The sequence below is a fragment of the Podarcis vaucheri genome (genome assembly GCF_965113315.1).
Source record: "Podarcis vaucheri genome assembly, chromosome: 3".
Taxonomy (NCBI): Eukaryota; Metazoa; Chordata; class Lepidosauria; order Squamata; family Lacertidae; genus Podarcis; species Podarcis vaucheri.
The window spans coordinates 2876715-2904535 of record NC_138761.1 but is presented as its reverse complement, the minus strand read 5'-3'; the positions used below and the strand labels follow the sequence as shown (position 1 = coordinate 2904535).

General features: G+C 46.3%; 3 long non-coding RNA genes across 5 annotated transcripts in view; 2 read left to right on the top strand and 1 right to left on the bottom strand.

Moving 5' to 3' along the window:
- LOC309529691 overlaps positions 1-27821 on the top strand; it is a 128141-nt gene that overhangs the window by 41179 nt on the left and 59141 nt on the right. The gene's annotated exons all lie outside the window — the stretch shown is intronic.
- Positions 252-27821, bottom strand: part of LOC309529717 — a 61443-nt gene continuing 33873 nt past the window's right edge. Inside the window, exon 3 of the long non-coding RNA XR_014218368.1 lies at positions 252-574. This is a non-coding gene — a long non-coding RNA (uncharacterized lncRNA). The remainder of the gene's footprint in view (positions 575-27821) is intronic.
- LOC309529016 lies at positions 11500-13290 on the top strand. The gene is made up of 3 exons (XR_014218033.1): positions 11500-11671; positions 12382-12513; positions 13002-13290. It is a non-coding gene; the product is annotated as an uncharacterized lncRNA (long non-coding RNA).

The following is a 27821-nucleotide window of genomic DNA, read 5'->3' as shown; positions in this document are numbered from 1 at the left end:
GTGGTCCTGTCTGTGGGCATCTGGTTGGCCACTATCAGAACAGCAAAGGAATTTGGCAGGAGCTCAGACCTTCCCCTGCCCTGTTTCAGGATATTGGACACATGGAGGAATCTCATGTCTCCATGGAATCCTAACCACATATCCTTTCTCGGCATCTCTGTATTTTTGTATTTATGTGTTTTGCACATCATATATTAGAATCCAACAGAAAACAAGACCCAGCACACATTTTCACAACATGGACCTACACAAAGTTTTCCAATGTTTGCATTTATTAAAAAGAAGAAGCTAAAGCATTTTTGCAGGCAAACCAAATCCAAGCTCCAATCCTGAGCCCATCTACTAAGGAGTCAGGTCCCACTGGCCACAGTGGGCTTACTCATGAGTAGACAGGCAGACAGGATGGCTCTCTCTTGACTCCTTCCCAGCATTGTCTTCAGCAGCATCAAGCAAAGCGGTTTCTTCCCCAGCAGAGATGGGGGTGCAGCCGAGGCAGCTGCACATCAGAGGAGAGCAGGGTGGTCTTCCTTTCACCAGAGGTCTTGCACCGGAGATCTGCAGAGTTACCCCCCACCTGTGAGAAGAGGAAACACTGTTGAAATGGATGGTGGTGGTAGTGGTTCTGAAAACCTGAACCAGTAACTCCAACTGGGAGGCAGAAGAGCTGACTGTTGCAGGTGCTCAATGGAGGGTTTGTTTCAGACCTCCGGCTAAATGTGGGATGTGTTGAGGGGGGGTGTCTCCATCCTGACCCCAAGCCCTCCCATCTACACCCATCATCACATGACCTTGTAGACTGGGGCTGCTGGGAGTTGTAGTCCTCAGTTGGTAGAACATGAGACTCTTAATGTCAGGGTTGCCAAAGGTTGGCCTGCTTGCTTTGGGAGTTATCATTTCTCAGCTCCTGGAAAGAAAGTACTACAAGGGCTGGGGCATTCTCAAAACCATAACCTGGAACATGGAACTGAGCAGATGGAGAGAATCTAACACACCTGAAATTGTTTTCAGGAGCTGGTTGGTGAACGAAACAGTCACTCCCCAACATAAAGGCAAATTCTGATGGGCAATACTTTGAATGCTGGCAGCATGAGATTCGATTGGGACCTTATGATGGAGACATTGTGTGGGAAGGGAGGGACAGAAGGCAGTATTTGGGAGGACTTGATGAAAGGCTCTGGAAGGAGATTGTGGCTAAACATCACAAAGAATTTTCAGATGGTAAGAGCTGAATGAAAGTGGAACGGTCTCCTTCAGGAGGTTGTGGACTTTCTTGGAGTTTTCAAGCATAGGTTTGATGGCCATCTGTCATGGACTCTTTAGTTGAGATTCCTGCATTGCAGGGGGTTAGACTAGATGACCCTTGGAGTCCCTTCCAACTCTACCATTCTTTGAGTCTTTGTTTCTTTAACAGAGGAACAGGAGCAGGTACGTAGTGCAGATCCAGATAAGCCACGACAAATTTGAGCAGGACACTTAACCCTTCCCCTTCCAGCCATTGCAGGATGTGTGGGTTCCCTTCCAACTCTACAGTTCTTTGATACAAAAACAACCTTCACAGAGATGCTTCACGCGGGTTGCCTTTGCTATCTGAGGAAGTGGTCAGCCAAAGATGGGTTTCCTTTCCAGGCTAAGAGAAATTGCACTGACCCAGGGTCAGGTTTAAGGTGCTGGTTTTGACCTTTAAAGCCCTATGAGGCCTAGGACCCTCGTACCTATGGGACTGCCTCTCCTGGTATGCCCTGCGGAGGACCTTAAGGTCCACAAATAACAACACTTGGGAGGTCCTGAGCCTCAAGGAGGTTAGATTGGTTTCAACTAGGGCAGGGCCTCTTCAGCACTGGCCCCAACGTGGTGGAACGCTCTGTCCCAAGAGACCAGGGCACTGCGGGACTTGACATCTTTCCGCAGGGCCTGCAAGACAGAGCTGTTCCGCCTGGCCTTTGGTTTGAACTCAGTCTGACCCTTTTGTTTCCCTCCCCTTATGGTCTTGATTTATCAGCTACTTTAAAATGAGGCTGCATTTTAAATTGCATTTTAACCTGTATTTTAAATTGTGTTTTTTTCCCTTTTCCTCCTCCCCCGTCTCTTTTCCCGCTATTATGTTTTTACTGTGATTTTATTGGTGTTAGCTGCCCTGAGCCTGGCTCTGGCAGGGAAGGGTGGGGTATACATAAAATTTATTATTGTTATTGTTGTTGTTATTATTATTATTATTTTATTATTAAATTGTGACTGTGGGTGGAAATGGAGCTGTAACTTTGGGGTCGTCTCTCTTTGAGACACAGTTATAATTTGACCTAACTCACCTTATCGGCAACAAACCTTGCTTCCTGTGCATTTAGCAATTTCTGTTTTGCCTTTCCAGCACCTAAAATAATGGCAGCTCCCGCCGGCAAGGCGACATGCTTCATTGGGATTTTGGGCTCCAGTGAAATCTGGGGGAGGAAAAAGAACCATTTGAAGCCAGCTCTGCACCCCCAGAACTGACCTTCTTGTGGGATGTGAAACACAAGAGCAGTCAAGTGCAACATTCCTAGAGTGAACATGTTTACACATGGGGAGGAATGTTTGTCCAGCCAGCAGGTCAACTTTCTGTTTCCTTTTGGGCTGGGACAGACTTCCTCTGCATGTGACTAGAGGTGGGCGTGGCCTCACCTGTGCAGGTAATGACAAAAGCACAGGGCAGAGCAGCCATCTCTCTCTCTTTGACTACATGCATCCAAGAAGCAACATCTGCTTAGCCAAAGATGCTGTCTTGGCTTCCAGCCTCCAGCCAAGAGAGGACAAAGGGACTGTCTCCTTATGAGATAGTTTCCAGGGATACGTTACTTTTCTAAGCTAAGTCTGCCTTCTGGGATCCTATTGTGAACAGAATGTGAGTGAGTAAACTCTTTTTATACTTTTATAGAAGACTGTGTCGTGTCTTATCTTTGATGAGGGAATAAGGGGAAAATACCAGAACAGTTATTATAGAGGCTTTAGCGAGCCTGAGCAAACGCATCCACTGTGAGTTTAAAAAGGGGAATGTTACTCTGCTAAAGTGTGAACTTGTTAACACAAGTTGGAAAGGCTATACTCAGACAATATATCCTCTCCTGCATCCCTGAACATTCCCACACTTCTGCACCTCCAGCTCTTCTTCCCTGATAACCCTGCAGGGCAAGAAACCTGGAGGGGGCCACATTGGGGGAGGCTGGTGCAGGATGAATGCAGGGAAAGGGTCTGGGGTGGAGAGAGAGAGACCCTTCCCCTCCCGCCTGCACCTTCAGCAAAAGAGCTGAGCCAAGGCGGTCAGGAAGGCTGCGTCAGAGAGACTGGCTACAAGAAATCCCTACTATTGCGGAGTGGCAGACGAAAATGATGAACTATGTGGAGTTAGCCAAGCTGACTGGCAGAATTCAGGATCGGGATGATCAGAGATTCCAGGAAATTTGGAGTAAATTTACTGTGTAACTAAAGGATAATTGTAAAACCTTAAAAACACTGGCAGGACTGAAATAACTCCTACAATGTAAAGACAGATAAGAAGTTGAATACTAAAATACGCGATTTAAGAGAATAAGGGATACCTGTTGAAGGGAAGGAGGGAAGTTGCAAGCTCGGCAGAGCTAAAAGTATATATGTGGTTTGATGTATTGTATAAGACTGTCAAAATAAAAAAAATTCCTTCCATTAGCTCCTTAAAGACCAACTAAGTTAGTTCTTGGTGTGAGCTTTCGTGTGCATGCACACTTCTTCAGATACACAGAATTATACATGTTTTCGTGTGCATGCACACGAAAGCTCATACCAAGAACTAACTTAGTTGGTCTTTAAGGTGCTACTGGAAGGAATTTTTTTATTTTGACTATGGCAGACCAACACGGCTACCTATCTGCAACTGTATAAGACTGTGTTAAGAAAATAATAAAAATTTATTGGAAACAGAACTGTTAAACTCCAAAATCAAGAATTTGTCAAAAATGTATAACTTGCTGTTGAAATGGAACACCCAGGATGAAACGGTGAAATCAACTATGATTAAATGGGCACAAGATGTCGGACATAATATAATGATGGTTGACTGGGAACAGTTATGGACCACAAGTATGAAATTTACAGCATGTAATGCCTTAAGAGAAAACTTAATGAAAATGATTTATAGGTGGTACATGACACCAGTCAAGCTTGCAAAAATTTACCATTTGCCCGACAATAAATGTTGGAAATTTAATGAGACTGAAGGTACATTCTTTCACCTTTGGTGGACATGCCCAAGGATTAAGACATTCTGGGAGATGATTTATAATGAAATGAAAAAGGTATTCAAATATACCTTTCTGAAGAAACCAGAGGCCTTTCTCCTGGGCATGGTCGGCCAATTGGTGTTAAAGAAGGATAGAACTTTCTTTATGTATGCTACAACAGCAGCAAGAATACTCATCGCGAAGTATTGGAAGACACAAGATTTACCCACCCGGGAAGAATGGCAGATGAAGTTGATGGGCTATATGGAAATGGCGGAAATGACTGGCAGAATCCGAGACCAGGGAGAAGAGTCGGCGGAAGAAGATTGGAAAAAGTTTAAAGACTATTTACAGAAATATTGTAAAATTAATGAATGTTAGAAAAATGTTGGAATGAAGTTATATGGCTTCAGCAGAAATGTTATAAGGAATTAAGTATAAATAGATTAGTAGAGAATTAAAGGGAAAAATAAGGTTAATACGTGTTAAGATAATTATAGGATAGAAAGCAGAGGAAGATGGAAAGGAATTGCTGAAACAACTAATAGAAGTGGAATACAAAAAGGGAGGTGTGAGGAGGTCATGGAAATAAGTGAATGAAAGATTGAAACTATTTGATGTGTTTTAAATTGTTTTTGTTTTGTTTTCTTAGTTTAAATTGTTTTTGTTAGTTTAGTGTTAGGTATTGTTTTTGTATTGTATTGTTTATTTTCTTTTTCTATGTAATGTTCAAATTGTTGGAAAGTAATAAATATTATTTTAAAAAAGAAAAGAAAATAATAAAACTTTATTGGGGGGGGAGAGAGACTGGCTTCCTTTTGTTAAGTACTTCATTCCTTCCGGAGGTCCGTATTTAACCTGAAACTGTTCTTAACCTGAAGCACCACTTTAGCTAATGGGGCCTCCTGCTGCTGACACGCTGCCGGAGCCCAATTTCTGTTCTCATCCTGAAGCAAAGTTCTTAACCTGAAGCACTATTTCTGGGTTAGCAGAGTCTTTAACCTGAAGCGTATGTAACCTGAAGCTTATGTAACCTGAGGTACCACTGTATTAAACATCTTAAAGCAATTCCTATGGATGATATTTCATGTTGCAAGATTAGTATTACAGTGAGATCATAGAAAGAGCCTGATTTCTGGATCGAGCCAAAGGAAACACATTGCTCTTCAAGTGGCCGACCAGATGCCCCGTTTGTGAAGTTCTCAAGGAGGACAGAGGGGCAAAGGAATTCTCCACCTATCCCTTTGGGGTTCCCTGCAAGTGGGATTCACAGGCAGGTTTAAAAGGAATAAAGCAGAGAGTTGTAGAGAATCTGAGAAAACTAATAAAATAGCAGAATTATTAGAATGGAGAATGAAATTTCTTGAATTTGCGGAGCTGGCAAAATTAACAGCATCAATTAGAGGATACTCTAATCAAAAAATTAATAAAGAGTGGGAATGCGTTAAGGAAGGCATGAAAAAAGTCTGTGCTGGAGCTTAAAAATCAATATGCAAAAGTTTAAAAGGTGCAAGGAGATTGGATAATAATATATCAAGGATGGAATAACAAATAAAGTGAATAACACAGCAACAACAACAACAACAACAACAACAACAACAACAACAACAACAACAACAATATCTTTATTGTCATTGCCCCCTCTCGGGGACAACGAAATTACTTCGTTGTAATGTAGGCAAAGAAGATCACACGTGGGTGGAGGGAAGTGAAGGGATTAATTGAAATTGTTAAAGATTGGTATAGGATTTAAGAGATTTAAATCTTCATAAAGATTCTATAAGGAAAGTAGAAAACAGCAAGAAATATCAAGTAAAGTTATCGGAGAGTAGATAAGTGTAAATGAAAACATGAGACATGGTTTTGTTAAATGTGATTTTATTTTGGAGTTGTATGCTTGTTTTGGAGTTGTTTGTTGTAAAGAGTGTATATTATGTGAATAAAATAATAAAGGTGAAAAGTTAAAGAAACAGGGAAGATCTCCATACCTGGAGCCAGGAGCATCAAGAGGAGGATGACAACAGAGAGGAGGCAGAAGATCTTCATGGCTGGAGGTTGGTGGGAATCATGGAGGTACCAGGAGCCAAGTGGAAGAGGTCCCCCTATTTATAGGTGGATGGAGGACTGATGAAACCTTGTGGGAAGCCAAATGTCTTTTACAGGATAGATGTCGCAAGCCCTGCAGGGCAGAAGAAGATGAGAAGAGCAGTCCGGATTTCAGTAATGTTCTTGTGCAAAACCATATATGGAAGAATGACCGGCAAAGAGAGGGAATTGGGTTGTTTCTAAAATGGTGCCCTTGATGAAGGAATTTTCCAAGAATGCCTTGAGATTACAGATATTTTATTTCTTGGAGGAGAGCGCTATCCGGGCTACTGGCCATCATGGCTACGTTCTCCCTCCGTTGTTGGCCTCTGAACTCCAGTTCTCAGAATCAGAAGCAAGGGGGTTGCTGTTGCTCCCAAATTTTGTTTCCGTTGGCTTCTGGTTATTCCTGTGAGAACAAGATACTTGAATCTTGTAGGCCATTGGCCTGATCCAGCAAAGTTCTTCTAATGCCCTTTGCAGAATTAAAATTCATTCAGATGATGCAATTGTAAGAGGTCCTTCACAGCACACTGTTAAAGTATTTACTTTGCTCCTTCAAACATAGTGGTAGCTGCCACCTTAGATGGATTTGAAAAGGCCTTCCTTGTAGGATATGGGTGGCTGCTGGTCACAAGTGTGGCCCTAAGTGCCATTTCCAGGAAGAGGCAGGAAGAAGCCATCATGGCAAGTTGCCATTGAAAGGCAGACCAAGTCATGAGTTTGTCCAATCTGCTTTTAAAGCCATGCAACTGGCTGGTCATCACTGCCTCTTGTTGAAGTGAGTTCCGTAGTTTAACTATATGCTGAATGAAAAGGTCCTTTCAAGACACTCAGCTTCACCCAAAGTCCCCATCAAACTCCTCTATGAATCCACATTACCTCCCATAATGAAACACCTGTGTTTCTACCACCTGTCCCCACACCCAACCTGCCCCATTCATTCAGCTGCTCGACAGCCTTGGCATTACGGTGATCAGAGTGTCATTGCCCAACCAAGCACAGCCAGGACAAAGGGTGTCTCTGATGTTCCCATATATATGCATGGAAACAGCATGTGAAAGTGAATTTCATCCAGGGAAATTGCCCTGCCAAAATCTGCAGATCAGGCAAAATTACATACAGACATGTTATCGGAAGAAAACCACACAGAAATGCTGATGAGTTTTCTTGGGGAGTGTTGGTTACAGATCTGAAGATGCCTTGGTATCTGAAGAAGTGTGCATGCACACGAAAGCTCATACCAAGAACTAACTTAGTTGGTCTTTAAGGTGCTACTGGAAGGAATTTTTAATATCTTGGGGAGTGTGTTGTTCTTAAAAGCAAACTGAAATGGAAAAACTCAGCTGCAGCTTGGAAAAGGAGACACTGGAAGAAACCAAAATTGACCAAATTGGCCAATGCTCTTGTTTTTGCTTCTGTTTTCAGTTTGTTCTGTATTTTAGTGGTTGGATCGATGTTACTTCTATCCTTTGAGCAAATATTTTGTGGACAGAATAAAGCAGGGCATGTGTTTTATAAATGGGAATGAGTATATTTCCAGAGTTAGGTGTGTGTGGTTCCCAGGTGTTTTGGTTACAAGCATGCTTATTTAGGGGCACTTCTGAGCCTGCTCATTCCAACACCCTAAATTGGTCCCTGTAGTTCACTGCCAGCCATTGCATTGCTTTCAGGACCAGTGTCACAAATTCCCACTGGCTTGTCCAAGATGTAGTGATGTCCACAAAACTGGAGGATTTTAAGAGAGGATTAGACCAATTCCTGGAGGGGAGGGTGAGCACAGCCCAAGGGACTTCCCAGACAGCCTCCACCAGTTCCCACCCAAGAAAACGAAGAAAGGAAATGTCAAGTATGGCAGAAAGTGAGAACGGCTATCTTGAAGTCACTGTTGGGATGCGGACCAAAGGGGGAAGACGGAAAGAGGACAGGATATTATCTATGGATTATATGGAAAAATATTAGAACAAGAAAATAATCATAACAGGCTGCAAAAATACTCAGCAGTATATTTTCTTGGGGATGTGAGTGGCATTATGGTGTAAACCACTGAGACTTGAGCTTGCCAATCGGAAGGTCGGCGGTTCGAATCCCCGCGACGGGGTGAGCTCCCATGGCTCAGTCCCTGCTCCTGCCAACCTAGCAGTTCAAAAGCATGTCAAAGTGCAAGTAGATAAATAGGTACCGCTCCGGCGGAAAGGTAAACGGCGTTTCCGTGCACTGCTCTGGTTTCACCAGAAATGGCTTAGTCCTGGTGGCCACATGACCCAGAAAAACTGTCTGTGGACAAACACCGGCTCCCTCAGCTAGTAAAGTGAGATGAGCGCCACAACCCCAGAGTCGTTTGTGATTGCACTTAACTGTCAAAGGTCCTTTACCTTTACTTTTATCTTTTTCTTATGAATTTATGTATGACTGTAACATAGTAGGTGTTGACGACGAGATATAACAGGAAAGCTAAAAAACAAAGGTGGTGGACTCTCCTTCAGTGAAGGCTTTCAAGCAGAGATTCAATGTCCACCTGTCAGGGATTCTTAAGTTTGGACTAGATGACTCTCAGGGTTCCTTCCAACTCTACAATTCCAGGATTCTACGATAAATGCCATTTTGCTCCATTTTGACCTGGCATTGCTGTCCCCCACTCTCACCAACCTCCCCCCCCCCCCACAACCTCCTTCTGATCTGGGCCAATTGCCAGTTCCACTGTGTTTCACGGAAGCAGCTGCCTGTTACTTCACACACCTTTTCAGTCTGTGGAGATTCACTGATCATGGAGCAATATTTGTCTGACTTGGAGCCAGACATGGTGAGGAAACAGAACTCAGTGGTGAGACCACAGACTCCCCACCTTGCCTGCTGCATCTTGCACTTCAGTCTCTTGGGAAAGGATGCTGAAGACATCCCATGTCTGTGCTGGTTCCAAAAGATGAGCAGATGCCCTGGAAGTTTCACAGGACAGGACACAGCACAGAACAACAGCTCACGACCGGCACTAATACTCCTCCCCCAGAATAATATGAGAGTGTGATCCTCACTTTTGAGCCCCCATCTCTCTCCCATGGACACATAAATTCACAACAGTGCACACAATTTCATACCAATGCCTGCCATTGCCAACAATATCAAAACAAAGTGTTGCTTCAGCACCACAAGTAAAATGCAAACAGCACAACACACACATTCAGACCATTCGGAAAAAGAGAGTTAAACCTGCCCTTTCTTTGGAAAAATGGATATGGAGTCTGATTGAGGGCTTGGAAGGGCAATGGGACAGTTAGGGGCTAGAATGATTGGGTGGTTTCCAAGGCTGCTGTGCTGTTCAGGCAAGAAATTTCTGCTTGGTATAGGACATTTCCTCCTCTCTCCTGAAGACTCCCCCCAGGCACCTCAAAACCTGCTCTGAAGATTGGAATGACTCTCCAGATCAGATTCCAGGTGGTTCCTGGGTCAGAGATGGTTTCCTCACCACTGTCCAGGGAGAGGAGAGGAATCTGAAGTCAATTTGTGAATTTGGAGACAAGCCATTGAGTTGCAGATGGTGGAAGGAAAGCCCAGGTGGAAATGATGGTATGAGATGTGGCTCTGAAGGACTTTGCATGAGAAGAGCCCTGAAACATGCCAGCCCAAAGTCCTGCCTAGTCCAGCACCCCTTGCTCTCTTCCACAAGCTCACACTCTCATTTGTAAACCAATGAGAGGCTGTTGTGACAAACAAGCGGTATAGAAGTGCAAAAACTCCCACCAGCCTCACATGTGTCATGAACACTTCTGCCCAAGGTATAAGAGCTCCAGAGGAGTAGAGAAGCAGCCAACAAAAGAGAAGCTCGCATTCTTCCCAGAGAGCTGTGAAGGGTAGTTTATCATCTCCACCTCACTGTGAGAATGACAGGAATGCAGAGAGTGTGCTAGAGAGAATATCAGTGACTTCCCTTCTTCTCTTTCCATGGTTCATTTTGCATAGCATAAATCCCAGTATATTTTATATAAACTAAACCATTCAGTATTTTATTATTACATCCATCAAAACTTACTTACACTGTTGAATTTATCTTACTGCAGCCAATGTTTTCAAGTGCACACAATTTCCTCCCATATAGTCAATAAATATTTTCCAATCTTCTTTAAACTAATGTTTTCTTGTTCTCTTATTCTGTACGTTAGATCTGCAAGCTGCCACATATTCCACTAGCTTAAGCTGCCATTCATCTTTGGTTAGGACCTTGCTCATTTTTTAAAAAACACGGGCCGTCGTATATAGGTTATACAGAGGTTATACAGGTATAACCTCTCTCTTTTTTTTAACAGCTTCAGGTGTCAAAGAAGAAGATATGTCTCTTCTCCCCTCCCCCCACTATTTGTACTCCAAATATGGAAAAGAAAAGGAATGACCTCAAAAGGATGCTAAAAAATCACACTTTCGTTCTTCAATGGATTGCTTGCCAGTGGGATCCGCTTTGAGTTTTTGCCAGGGAAATGGGGGACACTAAATTGAGTTGGCAATTACAGGACTGCCCAGCTAATTTGCACTTTCCACAACAGAAAGTGAAGCAGAACAGAATCATCCTTCCAAATTGTCTCTTCGTTGAATTTTCCAAGGCAGGTGTCCAGTCGCGCCATGGGTACCCGAAACCACACAGCGGGGTACCATTGATAACTCACAAGGAACAACCTTTCAAAGTCCTCTGTGTGCTGTGAAGGATCTTTTACAAATGTATTATCTGAAGAAGCTTTAACTCTGCAAAGGGTATAAGGAGATCCCTGCTGGATCAGACCAGAAGCCTACAAGAGTCAAATGGTAATAAGAAGGCTACCAGAAACACACATATGGGAAACAGCCATGGACTCGCTTGTGATTGTGAGCAACTGGAGTTCAGAGACTGAAGCAGTGGAGGGAAAAGAGAGCCCTGGGGGCCAGGAGCCCTGATAGCCCTCTCCTCCAAGAATGTGCTTTTCCTCTCTTAACTTCATGGTAAACTCAATGCATAGCTGGGAAATTAATTCTCCAATGCCATAGTTTCAGAAACAACTCTCTCTGCTTCTCTTTGTCAGTCAGTGACACTAGCCTGGTTTGTGGTCATTGTTCCGTATGTGGTTTTGCACAAGAGCATTACTCAAATCCAGACAGCAATTCTCATCTTCTTCTGCCCCACAGGGATTTTGACATCTATGCTGTGAAAGACATTTGGTTTCCCACAAGGTTTCATCAGTCCTCCATCCACCTATAAGTAGGGGGACCTCTTCTTCCCCAGACAACTGCTCTTCCACTTGGCTTCAGGCATCTCCAGGATTCCCACCAACCTCCAGCCATGAAGATCTTCTGCCTTCTCTCTCTCACCTTCCTCTTCCTGATGCTGGTGGCTCCAGGTATGGCCTTCTTCTCAGATGCTTCTTCTCTGAGCTCCACAGCTCCCTAGCTTTATTCCTTTTAAACCTGCATCTGAATACCACTTGCAGGGAGTCCCAAAGGGATGGGTGGGGAATTCTCTTGCCCCCTGTCCCCCTTGAGAGCTTCCCAAATGGGGTATCTGATTGGCCACTGTGAGACCAGGTTGATGGACTTGATGAATCCCCTTTGGCCTGATCCAGCAGCCAGGCTCTTGGGATCTGATTGTCATTGCAATCCTAAAGTATGGAATTTAATCCAAAGAAGCTGTTGCTATAAAATCTGCAATAACACATTTCAGTGCAATCAGCTTTGTAGTGGGGAAGAGAGTGGGCCAGTTTCCTGGGCAAGAGATCTTCTCTCTCCAAGGTTGCTAGTGGCCCCCAGGGAAGGCAGTGACTCTGACAAAGGTTTTCCTACCACCTTGGCTCAAACCTCCTGCTGAAGGCACAGGTGGGAGGGGGAGGGGCTCACTCTCCATCCCAGCCCCCTTCCCTGCATTCATCCTGCACCAGCCTCCCCTAACCTGGTGCCCTCTAGATGTCCTGGCCAGCAGGATTGTTGAGGAACAAAGGATGGAAGGTGTAGAAGGCCAGTCCTGGGAGATGGAGCAGCCTTCCCAGGTAGATCCTCTCCTTGGTACCTGCATCTCCCTCTCTTAGTTTGCTTTTCTCTTCGCTTTCCCCTGCAGATTTCACCGGAGCTCAACGTCCCACCCAGGATTGCCAGAACAATGGGGGCAGCTGCAGAAAAACCTGCAACAAAGGCGAGAAAGAGATTGGGAAGTGTTCGGGAGACAGGCGTTGCTGCAAGCGCAGCTAAGGTGAGTTATAGGCAAAACCATACCTGTGTCTGAAAATAAGTCTGTGGCATCTCAAAGAGACACGACCCCAAAGACCTCAGAGTTACAGCTCTGCTTCTTCCCCCTGTCTTTGACCCTTAACAGCCACGGAGTGGAGGGGTGGCGCTTGCTAGATTCTCCCGAATGCTAAATTCATTGTTTTGAGTTTGGACCTTGAGAATTCCCTGTTGACATTTGGAGCCACTTGGAGATCAGCCTTGGTAAACCAGGTGGCCACCAGATGTTTTAGAGTATATCTCCCATCAGCTCCAGAAGGTGCATGGAACAGTTTGTGTTTGGGATGGAGACCTCTCCCGACATCCAGGAGCTGAACCCCACTCCTCCACCATGTGAAATCCCAATTCAGATAGCATTTGGCTTTTTGGTCTTCAGGGGGTCCCTGGCCTGTTTTGTGCACCCTAACCCACTGTATTCATGGTGTTTCCTCTCTTTTTCATTTAACTCTACAGCAGACCCATCACGCATCACCTCTGACGAAAGGAAGACCACCCCGCTTCTTCTCTGGAGATGCAGCTGCCTTGACTGCACCTCTGCAGAAACCTCCTTGCTCACTGCTGCTGCTGCTGCTGAAGGCACTCCTGGGAAGGATCCATCCCTGCCCAATCCTTTCTGCCCTTTTACTCCAGAGCAAGTCCTGCTGTGCTCAGTGAGGCTGGCATCTTTGTAACTGGGTTTAGGATTGGATACGCCTGCTTGTTTGCTTTAGCTTTTCCTTTCAATAAATGCTTGCATTGGAAACCTCTGTGTGGTGGTGCCTTGTATGAAAAGGGACGCTGGGTTGGGGTGGGGTTCTGCCAGTTCCTCTCCATGTTGTGATTTTTCTTTGTTTCTGGAGTACTAGCAGGTGCTTCTGTGCTACACACTGGAATTGGGAATTGGCCTAGTTCTGAAGGAGGTTGAGGGGTGCAGTTGCGGGAAGCAATGCTAGACCCACCACCTTCCAGGTCAAAATGGAGCAAGATTGCAATTATTATCAGAGAATCCTAGAATTATAGAGTTGGAAGGTAGCCTGAGGGTCAACTGGTCCAAGTTAAAGAATCTCTGACAGGTGGTCACCCAATCTCTGCTTAAAATTCTCCACTGAAGAAGAGTCCACCACCTTCTGAGGGAGTCCATTTCATGGTCAAACAACTCTTTCCTTCAAAAATATCTTCCCAGAGCTCAGTCAGAATCTCCATTCATGGGACTTGAATCCATTGGTTTGGGCCCTACCCCCAGAGCAGGAGAAAACTAGCTTGCTCCATCTTTCACGTGACAGCCCTTAAAATATCTGAAGATCAATATCATATCTTCTCTAAGTCTCCTCTTCTCCATGCTAAACCTACCCAGCTCCATCAACCATTCCACATATGGCTTCTTTTCCAGAACCTTGAACATCTTGGTCCCCCTCCTTTGCACACCTTCCTGGCAGGAACCCTATGAGGTAGACTAGGCTGAAAGGTCATGACTGGCCCAGGGTCACCCAGTGAGATTCATGGCTGGGTGGGAATTTAAATCCTGGCAAAATTAGAGAATCCTAGAATTGTAAAGTTGGAATGGTCCCTGTGGATCTTCTAGTCCAAGCTAAAGAACTTTGAACTGGACCCAATTGAAAGTGCTGGTTTTGACCTACAAAGGCCATTCTGCTTTGGTCAGACCTCACCTGGAGTACTGTGTCCAGTTCTGGGCACCACAGTTCAAGAAGGACACTGACAAACTGGAACGTGTCCAGAGGAGGGCAACCAAAATGGTCAAAGGTCTGGAAACGGTGCCTTATGAGGAACGGCTAAGGGAGCTGGGCATGTTTAGCCTGGAGAAGAGGAGGTTAAGGGGTGATATGATAGCCATGTTCAAATATATAAAAGGATGTCACATAGAGGAGGGAGGAAGGTTGTTTTCTGCTGCTCCAGAGAAGCGGACACGGAGCAATGGATCCAAACTACAAGAAAGAAGATTCCACCTAAACATTAGGAAGAACTTCCTGACAGTAAGAGCTGTTCGACAGTGGAATTTGCTGCCAAGGAGTGTGGTGGCGTCTCCTTCTTTGGAGGTCTTTAAGCAGAGGCTTGACAACCATATGTCAGGAGTGCTCTGATGGTGTTTCCTGCTTGGCAGGGGGTTGGACTCGATGGCCCTTGTGGTCTTTTCCAACTCTATGATTCTATGATTCTATGATTCTAAGGCTGAAATGACTCAGGACTGCAATAGCTCAAGGACCTCTCCCTACTCCCATTGTTGATGTTGCTTTTTCTCAGGGGATGGATCCCTTTGTAGGTCTGAGAGCTCATAACTGCCCAGCTTCCTCTGTCCCTAGCTCTGAGCATTCTGGGATTGGTGTCAGCTGCCCTTTGCAAAGGAAGCCTTCAGAAACTTAAGGAAGGAGATTGTTTGGAATTCCATCTCCCATAAACAGGGTCATAAGAATTCAAAGGTGTCATAAATAAAACGAATGTTCCTAAGTGCACAAGGTAAGCACACACACATATAAGTAGATAAATCCCATGTCTGGAAGAGTACAGGAGAGCAATCCAGACGCCATCTTGAGTCTTACTGACCCCAAATATTTCTCTGCAGAAGTACCGGTATCTTGGACAAACCTTCAAATCCTGTATTAAAGGGATATTTTGTGTAGACTGCTTCTTTCTGTGATGCTTGCATGATGCTTTTGGGTGGTCTCTGGCTAAGGGGCTGGGCAATTTCTAAAGTCTTTGAAAGCTCCTACACACCTTTTTTCTGGATCCTCATCTCCTTGCAGCGGGAGAACTTAGTTTGCAACAGAAAAACAAACATCTTCTTTGCTTGCTTTCTACTGCCTTCTCCCTCCACCCGTTCTTCTCCGACCAATAATGGACTTAGGGGGACACGGAGTCTCTTGGTGGAGAGGTGGGCTGTAAAAGACAACCCCCAATTTTTCTATAATAACAAGCAACAGGATGAGTCATTTCCCAAGAGTCTGAGAGATGCACTGTGTAACAGTACCATTACTTCCAGCTATGTTCATACGTACACATAAGTACATAAGAAGAGTCTGCTGATTCAGAGAATCATAGCATGGTAGAGTTGGAAGGTACCCCCAAGGTCATCTAGTCCAACCCCCTGCAATGTAGGAATGTCAACTAAAACATCCATGACAGGTGGCCATCCAACCTCTGCTTAAAAACCTCCAAGGAAGGACATTCCACAACTGCCCAAGGGGAACAGTTCCACAATCCAACAGCTCTTACTGTCAGAAAGATTTTCCTGCTGTTTAGTCACAAGCTCCTTCCGTGTAACTTGAAGCCATGGGTTCGAGTCCTGCCCTCCAGAGCAGGAGAAAGCAAGCTTGATCCCTCCTCCCTGTGACAGCCCTTCAGATATTTGAAGATGGCTCTTATATCTCCTCTCAGTCTCCTTTTTTCCAGGCTAACCAAGTGTACTACTACTACTACTACTACTACTACTAATAAAATTTATTTATACCCCGCCCTCCCCAGCCAAGACCGGGCTTAGGGCGGCTAACACCAAATATAAAAACAATTGATTGAAATACAGCTTAAAAAACAAGATTAAAATACAACATAAAAACATTAAAATGCAGCCTCATTTCCTTGGAAACTCAAATCAAAAACTTTTGGGGGGATGAAAACGTCAAGTCTTCACCAAGCCTAACTATCCAGACTGGTCTCCCACCTCTGCAGAGAAGGGGTGCCCCTACAAGCACAAACTTCAACAGGAAGTGGTCAGTCCATGACAGTGGGATAGTATACACACAACACACACACACACACACACACACACACATTCCATTTGAAGACCACCTCCATTTCCACTCTGGTCAAGGTTTGGTCTCATCTTAGGGATTCTGCTCCGGGTTTTGTTTTTTTTTGTAGAGATCCCATCTCACCCAGGATCCTGTTTCCAAAGTGAGCAGCCAGATGCACATTATAGGAAAGTCGAGAGCAGGATCCGACACAAGAGCCCTCCTGTCTTTGGCAGCAACTGGGATTCAGAAGCACTGCTGCCTGTGACTGTCAGCCATCCATCACCCTCTCTCCCACCCTCTTTTAAAGCCATCCAAGTTGGTTGGGAGTTCCATAGATGAACCGCGGGAAGAAGGACGTCCCTGTCTCTGTCGTGAAGCTTCATTGGTTGTCCCCAAGTTCTGGCACTCTGAGAGAGGGAGGAAAACTTTTTGCGATCCACTTTCATTGGCAAGGGGAAGAGGGGAGAGGAACCCCACAGAGCGTTTGAGAAAGCCACTGGGTGAAGCACCCACCTCCCTGGAAAGAGGGGGGAAGGTTGGGGTGAACCGTGAGAGGAGGGGGAAGGGCTCGGGGGCAAGCTGTGAGTGGAAGGAGTGGGTGAGGTGGGGAGGGAGGGGGTTGATCTGAGATGGGTGAAGGGAGACCAGCTGGGGTGGAGCCCAAATGAATTAACATATCAGAGTTGGCACAACCAGTGACTAGAAAAAGAGAGAGGAGGGCTGCCGAGAGAGCAAATGTCATCATTTTTGTTATGTACTGAGTTGAATAGGATCCAAAATGCAGCAGTCTGATTGGTCCTAGAACAATAGGATCCAGAATGCAGCAGTCTGATTGGTCCACAAGAGCCACCCAATCCAACTCTGGGTGGAAGTGAATCTGCAACCGGATTGGCCTACAGGAGAATCCCAGAATGAGCCAATCACACGGGGCCCATTGTGTAAATAATTTATATAAAGCAGACATTTTGGGGGAACTTCCATTCCTCCTCACCACCACTATGAGCTGAATAAAGAGCATGAAATCCACACTCGACTCCAAGTATATTTCAGTTTTAAAACTGCAGGGGGCAGGAACACAACAACATCATCATAGCAACACAGCCTTGGTCTTTGGCTGGTACTTGGCACATGACCCTCAGAGATTGCAGCATCCATTCTGCGAACAACGGTTGACATCCCACAAGATTTCAACAGTCCTCCAGGCGCTGTAGAGGGAACTCTCCGTCCCCAGTCAATCGCACCTCCACTTGGCTTCTGGCATCTCCAGGATTCCCACCAACCTCCAGCCATGAAGATCTCGTGCCTCCTCTCTGTCATCTTCCACCTTCTGCTGCTGCTGGCTCCAGGTATGGCCTTCTTCTCAGATGTTTCTTCTCTGAACTTCACATCTCTCAGCTTTCTTCATTTTAAACCTGCCTCCTAATGTTTACTTGCAGGGAATCCATAAGGGTTCTCTTGCCCCTCTGTCCTCCTTGAGATCTTCCCCAATGGGGCATCTGGTTGGCCCCTGCAAGAAGAGGGACTAGATGGGGCCCCTTTGGCCTGATCCAGCAGCCAGTCTCTCCTTATGATCTTCTTGCCATGCTAATCCTAAAACATGGAATCTAATCTAAATAAGTGGCTGCTTTAAAATCTTTCATCTTTGCAGTGGGGCAGAGAGTGAGCCAGTTTCCTGGGCAAGGGGGCATTTCTCTCCTGTGGCTCCCAGGGAAGCCGGTGGCTCTGACGCAGCCTTCCCTTCCGCCTTGGCTTAAACCAGGCATGTCCAACAGGTCGATCAAGATCTACCTGTCCATCGCAGGGGTGCCGCTGGTCGTTCGGCAGGCTAAGGAAATTGCCTCCCCTCCAAAAACATTTTTTATAAAAAGCTCAACAACTTTGGTCACTGTCCCCTAAAATAAGCCCAACAACTGTTGGCAATCACAATGGGTAGATCACTGCTATTTTTTAAATACTGGGAGTGGATCACAGTTGCTTGGGAGTTTGACATGCCTGGCTTAGCCCATCTTCTGGAGGTGCAGGTGGGAGGGGAATGATCTCACTCTCCAGCCCAGACCCTTTCCCTGCATTCCTCCTGCACCAGCTGTCCCCAACCTGGTGCCCCCCGGATATCCGAGGCAGTGGGGCCTTTGGGGAAGGTGTGGAAAGTGCAGGAGGCCAGGCCTTAGGGGGAGGGGCAAAGCAGGCTTCAAAGGGCTTTTTCCCCTTCCAGATTTCACCGAAGCCCAAAATCTCGAACCGCAATGTGTCCGTAGGGGAGGGAGATGCAAGTATTTCAGCTGCGGCATCAAGGAAAGAGAAATTGGATGGTGTTCAAGAGACAAACTTTGTTGCCGTTGAGGTGAGTTATATGGAAATGTTCATGGTGCCCAGGGCTGAAGAAAATGGGTTCCAGAACAGTTGAGGGAGCTGGGTATGTTTAGCTTGGAAAAGGGGAGGAGGAGACTTCTTTTCTCCTGTTTTGGAGGGTAAGACACAAAGCAAGATTCAGACTCAAGAAGGACTTTCTGAGGGAGGGTAAGAGTTGTTCAACAGAGGAATGATCTACCCCAGAAGGTGGTGGACTCTCCTTCCTTGGGAGCTTTTAAGCAAAGGTTGGATGGCCATTCATCAAGGATTCTTTAGTTGTGATTTGAACCTTGCCTGGGGTTGGAGTAGATGACCCTTTGGGGTTACTTCCAGTGCTACAGTTCTGCGGTTCTGGGCTATGCACTTTGGGAGGCCTGGTTGGGGCTTTGCAATCTCATCTACCTTTCCTCTCTTTATTTTCCTAACCAAGAGCTGCCCCAACCTACAAGGAGCATCTGAGTGAGTTGTACCCTCTTCATTCCTCATTTTAAAACAGGCAGGGCTGGGAGAGACCCCTGCTGGGACCACCTGATGGAAGACAGCTTCCGATGTCAGACGTGGGCCTGTGTCCCAGGACGCCACCCCCTTCGTTTGGGGCAGGGACCCAAACTGACATTTCTACTCCACTGTGTGCAATAAACCTCCATGTTTGCCATTCATAAATATGACAGTGTTTCTCTTTCATACCTTTGACCACCAGGAACCTGACAACGTTTCACTGATGGCCAGAGCTGGATCTAGGGAACAGCTGTAGGTGATCCTTTCAAATATGGGGAATGGGCTGTTGTGCTCCTCACAGCATGAAACCTGTAAACTCCATTATCAAGTCATGTCTGGGGAAGCTTTGACCTCCCAGATGCAACTCCCACCAGTGGCCAATGGTCAGGGGTGGGGTCCAGAGTTGTAATCCAAGCAACATCTGTATCAAGTAATCTGACCATTCTTCTTCCTTTTAAACCTAGATCAGATTTTCACACACACACACACCCCAAGCCACTGCCTCATTTGCTTATTATCCAGCCCAAATAAGCATTCTGCGGAATTCAAAAGCTTGCTTATTTTTTGGTGACCTGTGGTCAGTCCAGTAAAGGTATTGGCTTACATTAAATATTGTATTTTAGTCCATGGTGGTATGATTCTGGTTATTCTGATTCTGATTTGTATACCATCCTTCATTTGTAGATTACGGGGCAGTTCACAACATAATAATACAAGATAAAAAACACAAAATGCATCATAATAAAACAAAAAAAATAATCCATATCTCCTCCAAAGCACCCTGGGGACATCATCCAATCACAGAAAATGCCCGTTCTTGTGTTGCCACCCTCTGGACATCTTGGGGAGGAGGAACAGAAAGAACGACCTCAGATGATGATTTCAGGGTCTCGGTAGGTTCACATGGGGTGAGGGGGTCCTTGAAGAACAGAGGTATGATGGAATGGAAGTAAGAAAGGAGAGGGAGGAGAGCATAAGATGCATCAAATCTTGAGAGTTTTGTGAGTGTCACCCAGATGATGGGGTGGAAGAACTCACCTGAGGGGCCTCACCTGTCCAGGGATGATCACAAGGTTCAATACCGCTCATCACCTGTAACCAATAAAGTTGTGGCCATATTTAGCCCATTAACCTTAAATATCTGTGTCATGTGTCTTTATTTCCACTGGGGGAGGCGGGAACTCGCTATGCAACAAATCTGTTTCCAAAATTCATTAACTAACGGACAATCCCACCACATATGACTGTACATTCCCATCACTCTGCATTTCCTCCAACAATTCTTACTTCCAGATTTAGTAATGTGATATAACCTTACCGGTGTATAATACAATTTTTGTACCAGCTTCAGCCCCTGGAAACCTTTGTATAGGTCCATGTTGTGAAAAGGTGTGCTGGGTCTTGTTTTCTATTGGACTCTAATATATGATGTGTGAAACATATAAATACAAAAAGACAGAGAGGCCGAGACAGAACATATGATTAGGATTCCACGGAGACATGAGATTCCTCCATGTGTACAATATCCTGAAACAGGGCAGGGGAAGGTCTGAGCTCCTGCCAACCTCCTTGGTTGTTCTGATAGTGGCCAACCAGATGCCCACAGACAGGACCACAGCCCAAGAGTGCTCCTTCTTCCCACAGTCTCCTGCCATGACAATGGAGGGAGAACAAAGGCGTTGTGATGAGTAGCCAGAGGTATCTTCCACGTTGTCTGGAGAATCCCCAGGATCCCCATCCCTGTCTTGTGGAATTATGGATTTGTACAGTTGGAAGGGACACACGGGGTCATCTAGTTGGCTCCCCTGCAATGCAGGAATCTCAGCTGAAGCATCCATGAGGTTTCCAATGTTTGCATTTATTGAAAGGAAAAGCTAAAGCAAATGAGCAGACAAATACCACCCTAAACTCAGTTACAAAGATGTCAGCCTCACTGAGCACAGCAGGACTTGCTCTGGAGTAAATGGGCAGGGATGGATCCTTCTCAGAATTGCCTTCAGCAGCAGCAGTCAGCAAAGAGGTTTCTGCAGAGGTGCAGTCAAGGCTGCTGCATCTCCAGAGAAGAAATCAGGTGGTCTTCCTTTCGCCAGAGATGGTCTGCTGTAGAGGAAACACTGTGAATATGGGGGGTGGGGTGGGAAATAAAGAGGCCAGGGATTCCCCTGGAAGAACAAAGAGCCTAATGCTATCAGAGTTGGGATTTCATGGGGGAGGGGGTTGGCTCAGACCTTAGTTCAGCTCTTTAGATTTGGTTTGACTGTGACCTTCTGCCATAGCTGTCAACCTTCCCTTTTTGTGTGGGAAATTCCCTTATTCCAGCGCTGTTTCCCGCTGCTTCCCGCTGCTATCCCAGATTGTTAGATATCCCGTAGACTTGCCCAAGAATGGAAGATTTGAGACTGGGCGATAGTTGGCCATATAGGCCGGGTCTAAAGATGTTTTTTTAAGAAGCGGTTTAATGACTGCCTCTTTCATCAGGTCTGGGAAGGCTCTCTCACAGAGGGAAGCATTCACCACCCTGCAAAGCCCATCGCCCAGCCCTTCCCGGCTTGCTTTTATTAGCCAGGATGGGCAAGATTCAAGGAGACAGGTGGTTGGTTTCACTTGCCCAAGCAGCCTGTCCACATCCTCGGGGGTAACAGATTGGAATTGATTCCATGCAACTCGACCAGACAGGGCTCTAGCACTCTCCCGCCCTGGCCCTGCTCCCACGGTGGTGTCTACCTGCTTCCGAATCTGAATGACTTTATCTGCAATTATCCCCCAAGAGAGTTGAGACTCCTCAGGTGAGCTCTTCCTCCCCATTATCTAAGTGACATTCACATAAGTCACCAGGTTTGGTTCAGGTGATGCTCTCCCCCCCCCCCCATTTCCATCCCATCATACCACCATGGGCTCAGTTCCAATATCCTCTACAAGCCAATCCTTTTACTGGATGGCCCACAGTGGAGTATATATATCTGTTTAGGGCATTGTCCAAAAGGAAGTGGGTGACACCTGACCCACAGACAAGTTTATGTGTAAGACAATGGCTCTGGCCAGCCACAAGAGTGTCCTTGTGAGCATCTCAAAAGAACGAGTCAGGTTGCAGGAGCCACAACTGAGTGAAGGGGTCCTTCTGACTAATGGGTGGGCCTTCCCTCCACCCCATCTCAGGACATCTGTTCAAGAAAGTGCATCAAAAAGGGCCACAGATGATGATCTCAAGATCCAAGTTGGTACATATGGGGAGAGGTGGCATTGAGGTAAAGAGGTCCTGAGCTAGTTTGAGAGTTTTGCTGGAAGCAGGTTGGAAGCTAGAGGCACAGAGATGGGCTTGCTGTGTTCTGAATCCAAAGCTGTGACTGAGAAGGAGGATTTTTTTGAGTGGGGGTGTTAATTCTTTGAAGCCCTGCATTTTATGCTCATGCTGTCTATATGTGTAAATATCTCCAGATATCCTAAAGACAGCACAGCCTCCGCTGACCATCATTCCAAGGAAACCAAACTCTGGGCAAGCATGGAAACCCCTGGATTTTCCTCCAACTCAGAGATATTCTCACTGCTCAGAGAGTTGGGAGCTGTGTAAAATAGTTTCAAGGAACCTGAAATGTGTTTTTTGCCCCCTTTCTCCAGCTCCATCCCTGGATCGGTTTGCATGGAAAGGGATCTCTTTGGCTTTGCTGCTCCCCATTCCCACCATTCCACACACCCCAATATCACCTTCTGATCTGGGCTAATTCCAAATTTCCCTGGGCTGAATCTGGCAGTTGCTGTAGCAAACTTTGCTGCCTGTGGAGCAACGCTTGTTCGTTAACTTGAAGCAAGACCAGGTGGGGAAATGGGACTTAGCCCTGTGACCACAGGTTCCCCACTTTGACTTGGGAAAGGATGCTGGAGACATCTCCTGGGGCCCATCTCTGTGGAGATTGCAAAAGACCAGCAACTGCCTTGTAAGTGTTACAGGCACAGCCCAGACCAACAGCTCACGACTGGCACTGATACTTCTCCCCTTTCTCCAAAATTAAATATAAAAGCCTTGTCCTCACTTTGGGTGCCCAATTTTTGTAAAACCCCCCCCATATATTCACAACACTGCACAGAATTTTAAACCAGTGTCAGCCAGAACTATTAAAACAAAGCATCCAGAAAGCAACACAAATACCATAAAAGCAGCACAACACACACAAACACAAACACGCACACACACACACACGCGCACACACACACATAAATAGACAGCAGGACAGTGCACAAAGAGTGTCCAGGAAAAGAGAAGGTTAAGGCTGCCTTTCCCTTAGAAAGATGGATCTGGAGAGCATGGAAGAGCAACAGAACAGTTTGGTGCTGGACCGATGGGATTGTATTCAAGGCCACAGCCTTCCACTTGTGGATGGGAATCCCAGCTCTTCTCCCCTGCAGATCCCACCCATTGCATCCTCAAAATCCTTTCCACAGTATTGGGCAATGTGGGATAATAGCCTCCAGATTAGCTTTGGGTGGTGCCTAGGGAGAGAAGAGGATGCAGGACAGTGAAGTTGGGGACAACCTGTTGAGTTGGAGAGGGTGGTGAGCAAGCCCAAGTGGAAATGTTGGCACAAGATATGGATTTGCAGGACTGAGCCTGAGAAGAGCCCTGCAGCAGGGTGAGGCCAAAGGCACTTCTAGTTGGGCCCCGAAGCAGGTGTGGTGTTGGGAGATTCTCTGGCTCTTGGGCATGGACTGCATGAGAACACCTCCATCAGCGCTGGACTATTTCCCCCCAAAATGTTTTGTACCTCAGCTGCATGTACTTTCCACAACTATGCCTGATTTGGAACAAAGTTGTCCTTCCAAGTGTTCTCCTTCCATGAATTCTGCAAGGCAGTTCAATCAAGTAATGTGCACCAAAACACATAAAAGGTAAAGGTAAAGGGACCCCTGACCATTAGGTGCAGTCGTGGCCGACTCTGTGGTTAAGGCACTCATCTCGCTTTACTAGGCGAGGGAGCCGGCGTACAGTTTTTCCGGGTCATGTGGCCAGCAAGACTAAGCTGCTTCTGGCGAACCAGAGCAGCGCATGGAAATGCTGTTTACCTTCCTGCCAGAGTGGTACCTATTTATCTACTTGCACTTTGACGTGCTTTCGAACTGCTAGGTTGGCAGGAGCAGGGACCGAGCAACAGGAGCTCACCCCGTCGCGGGGATTCGAACCGCCGACCTTCTGATCGGCAAGTGCTAGGCTCTGTGGTCCTAGGTTCTGCATCCCTAGTATGTATGCATATGGGTGAAAACAGCATGTAAGAATGGGGCGGGGAGCCTTGCAAAAAGGGGAATATTAGGCAAAATTACACAAAAATACCTGTGTATTAGGGGGGGAAATTCACACTCAAATGCTGATGAGTTTTCAGGAGCTTTCTTTGTGTTCTAAGCAAACTGATGTGAAATTGTGATGAACGTAGGGAAGGCACCAACGCCAGATGATTCAGGAGAGATTTGGATCAGTGGGGCAGGTTGTGTGGGGGGGAAAGTTGGAAGAGATGCAGGGGTTTCCCAATGGGAGGTAAGGTGGATTCATATAGGAGTGCAATGGAGACATGGCGGGAAGCTGAGTGTCGGGAGATTCAGGAGAGATAAAACCAAAGGCTTCTTCATGCAGCTTGTAGTGAAACTTTGGAACTCCCTCGCCCAGGAGGCAGGGATGACGACTGACTAGGAGGCCTGAAATGCAGACCAGGGGCTGCTGTCCATGATAGAGATCCTCTGCCTCTGCAGTGAGAGTCCACAATGCTTCTTAATGCCAGTTCCTGGGAATCCCATGTGATCCATGGCCATTGGTAGCCTGCAAGGAGGACCTGAGTGAACACCACTCTCCCCACTTGCGATTCTGGGCCAATGATGTTCGGAGGCCTCCTGTCTCCAGCAGGGGAGGGAGAAAGTAGCCATCTTGGCTGGTAGCCATGGGCAGCCTTCTGCCCCAAGGACCTGTATCTCCTGCCTTTTCTTTATTGTAGGCTGAATGCATAGGTCAGTCAATGGTGCCATCCTGGTTTTGTGGTTGTTTTTGCAAACATGGATTTGCACAAGAGCATTTCTCACATTGTGGGCCCACCCCTCTTGCCCAGTCCCCCCACCCCTCTTGCCCACCCCACCCTCCTCTTCTCCTTGTGCCTCTTTCCCCATATCTCCTCTCCAACTGCCGCGCTTCCTTGATCAGTTGCACAGAGAGGGACGGGATGTTTCCTAAGGAGGACTTGACCAGGGCAGAGAAAGCGGGGAGAAGGTGGAGAAAGAAGAAGCAGAGCCCAATGTGATAATTGGAGATGTCAACGTCTTGGGGGGAGATGCCAAAAATGGTGTGGGAGGCCTCATTTTTGGGGTTCAATTGGCCTATTATATTGCCATTAATGTGAGTTATAAATGCAAACATTGGAAAAATCTGTTGTGAAAACGTGTGTGGGGAGGGGGGATTTTGGGGGGTCAGACTCTACTATCCGGTGTGTCACACATACAAACACACAAACACAGAGTCACCATTGTTAGTCCTCAACATTATCTGCAGAACTCCAGGCTCCTCATCCTTGTCTTCTTAATGAAGGGGGTCTGATGGATGTCCAAAGCCTCATTTTCATCCGAGACAGGTGAGACCCCTCAGGTGAACTCCCCCCATCATCTGAGTGACACTCACCTAAGCCACCAGGTTTGGTTCAGGTGATGCTCTCCTTCCCCTCCCTGCCTGCTTCCATCCCATCATACCACCAAGGGCTCAATTCCAATATCCCCTGCAAGCCAATGCTTTTTCTGTGTTACTCACAGTGGAGTTTAGGATGCTGACCAAAGGGAAGTGGGAAATGCACTATGGCAACTAGCAATAAATCCCTCCATTAGCTCCAGAACCCAGAGACAGGAAATGTCCACAGCTGGAAAATATTTTAAAGTCTGCACACAGAAGCAATTGTTGCTTCAGATAAGAAGCAAGCAGAGGTTAAAGGGCAAGTGAGCCCCTCAAAATGTGGTTCAGCCAGCCCTGCTGGATCTGGGGTTCCTCCTCCTCTTTTTGCTAAGTGAAGTCCTGGACCTCTGCCCCCAATCCAACCATGATGCCACCTCCCCTCTCCTCTGCTCTTGCTTGCAAGTGAGTTGGCATCCTGCTCCACATCCGCAACCTGTGAGGTGTTGACACCTGGAGGCTTAGGCAAAAAGGTTGCTCATCTTGCTGTGGATCAGGGAGTGCCCTTCATCCCTTCAAATTCTTGGGGTCCTGATTCCAGGGAGGGTTAGAATCTCAAAGAGGAGTTTGCTTGAGCTAGTCAGACAACTTTCTTTGTAGGATTAGGACCTTCGCTGGCCACTGGAGTGTCCTCCTAGGTGAGCGTATCCCTGGTTCCCACCTGCATGTAGGTTCAAAAGCAAAGTACCAAGATGATCCATGAGGGAAGCTTTAAAAAGATAATTAACCTCTTTCATCTTTGTTTATTTCTTCACCAATGGTCTCCACTATCATTGGAGCTGTGCCATAAAGGCAACCGGAACCTGGAAGCCATCAATTAGATTTCTATACAACCCTTCATTTGAGGACCACAGCACTGTTTAAAATACAAAAACATCAAAATACATACCATATTAAGAAAACAAACAATAACACCCCCACATAGTGTAAAAGACCATAGATTTTTTTCATTAGTCCAAGGCTGGAAGAAGAGGAATGTGTTTCAGGCACCTAAAGGAGCAGAGTGAGCCTCCTAGGGATGAGTTATCCACAAACAGGGTTTCACCACAGAAAAGACCTCATCTCATAATGCGGCCTTCCAGGTCTCTTGCGAATGAGGCACATGAAGAAGGGCTTCTGATGATGACCTCAGGGTCCAGGTCAGTTCATATGGGGAGAGAGAGGCGTCCCTTGAGATATTTTGGTCCTGAGCCAATGTGGAGTTTGAGAGCTGAGTTGGAAGCAGCCTGGAAGCTGGAGACACTGATTCATGTTTCCTGAGGAGGGCATCCAAAGCTGTGAGGAACTGAGAAGGATGATTTGGGGGGTGTTAATGCTGCGACCCCATCCATTTTATGCTCATGCTCTCTCTATATGTTCAAAAAAATCTATATCTCCCCTCACCTTCAAGGAAACCAAACTCCGAGCAAACACTGAAACTCCTGGGTTTTCTCAATGTTCAGCAATTTGGCTGCTGTGTAACAATATTTTCAAGGAATCCTCACATGTGTTATTTGCCCATTTTCTCCAGCTCCATCCCTGAATCTGTTTGCATGGAAAGGGATCTCTTTGGCATTGCTGCTCCCCATTCCCACCATTTCACACACCCCAATATCGCCTCCAAATTGGGAAAGGAGTACGGCAAGGCTGTATATTGTCTCCCTACTTATTTAACTTATATGCAGAATTCATCATGCGAAAGGCTGGGCTGGATGAATCCCAAGCCGGAATTAAGATTGCCGGAAGAAACATCAACAACCTCAGATATGCAGATGACACAACCTTGATGGCAGAAAGTGAAGAGGAATTAAAGAACCTGTTAATGAGGGTGAAAGAGGAGAGCGCAAAATATGGTCTGAAGCTCAACATCAAAAAAACGAAGATCATGGCCACTGGGCCCATCACCTCCTGGCAAATAGATGGGGAAGAAATGGAGGCAGTGAGAGATTTTACTTTCTTGGGCTCCATGATCAGTGCAGATGGTGACAGCAGTCACGAAATTAAAAGACGCCTGCTCCTTGGGAGAAAGGCGAT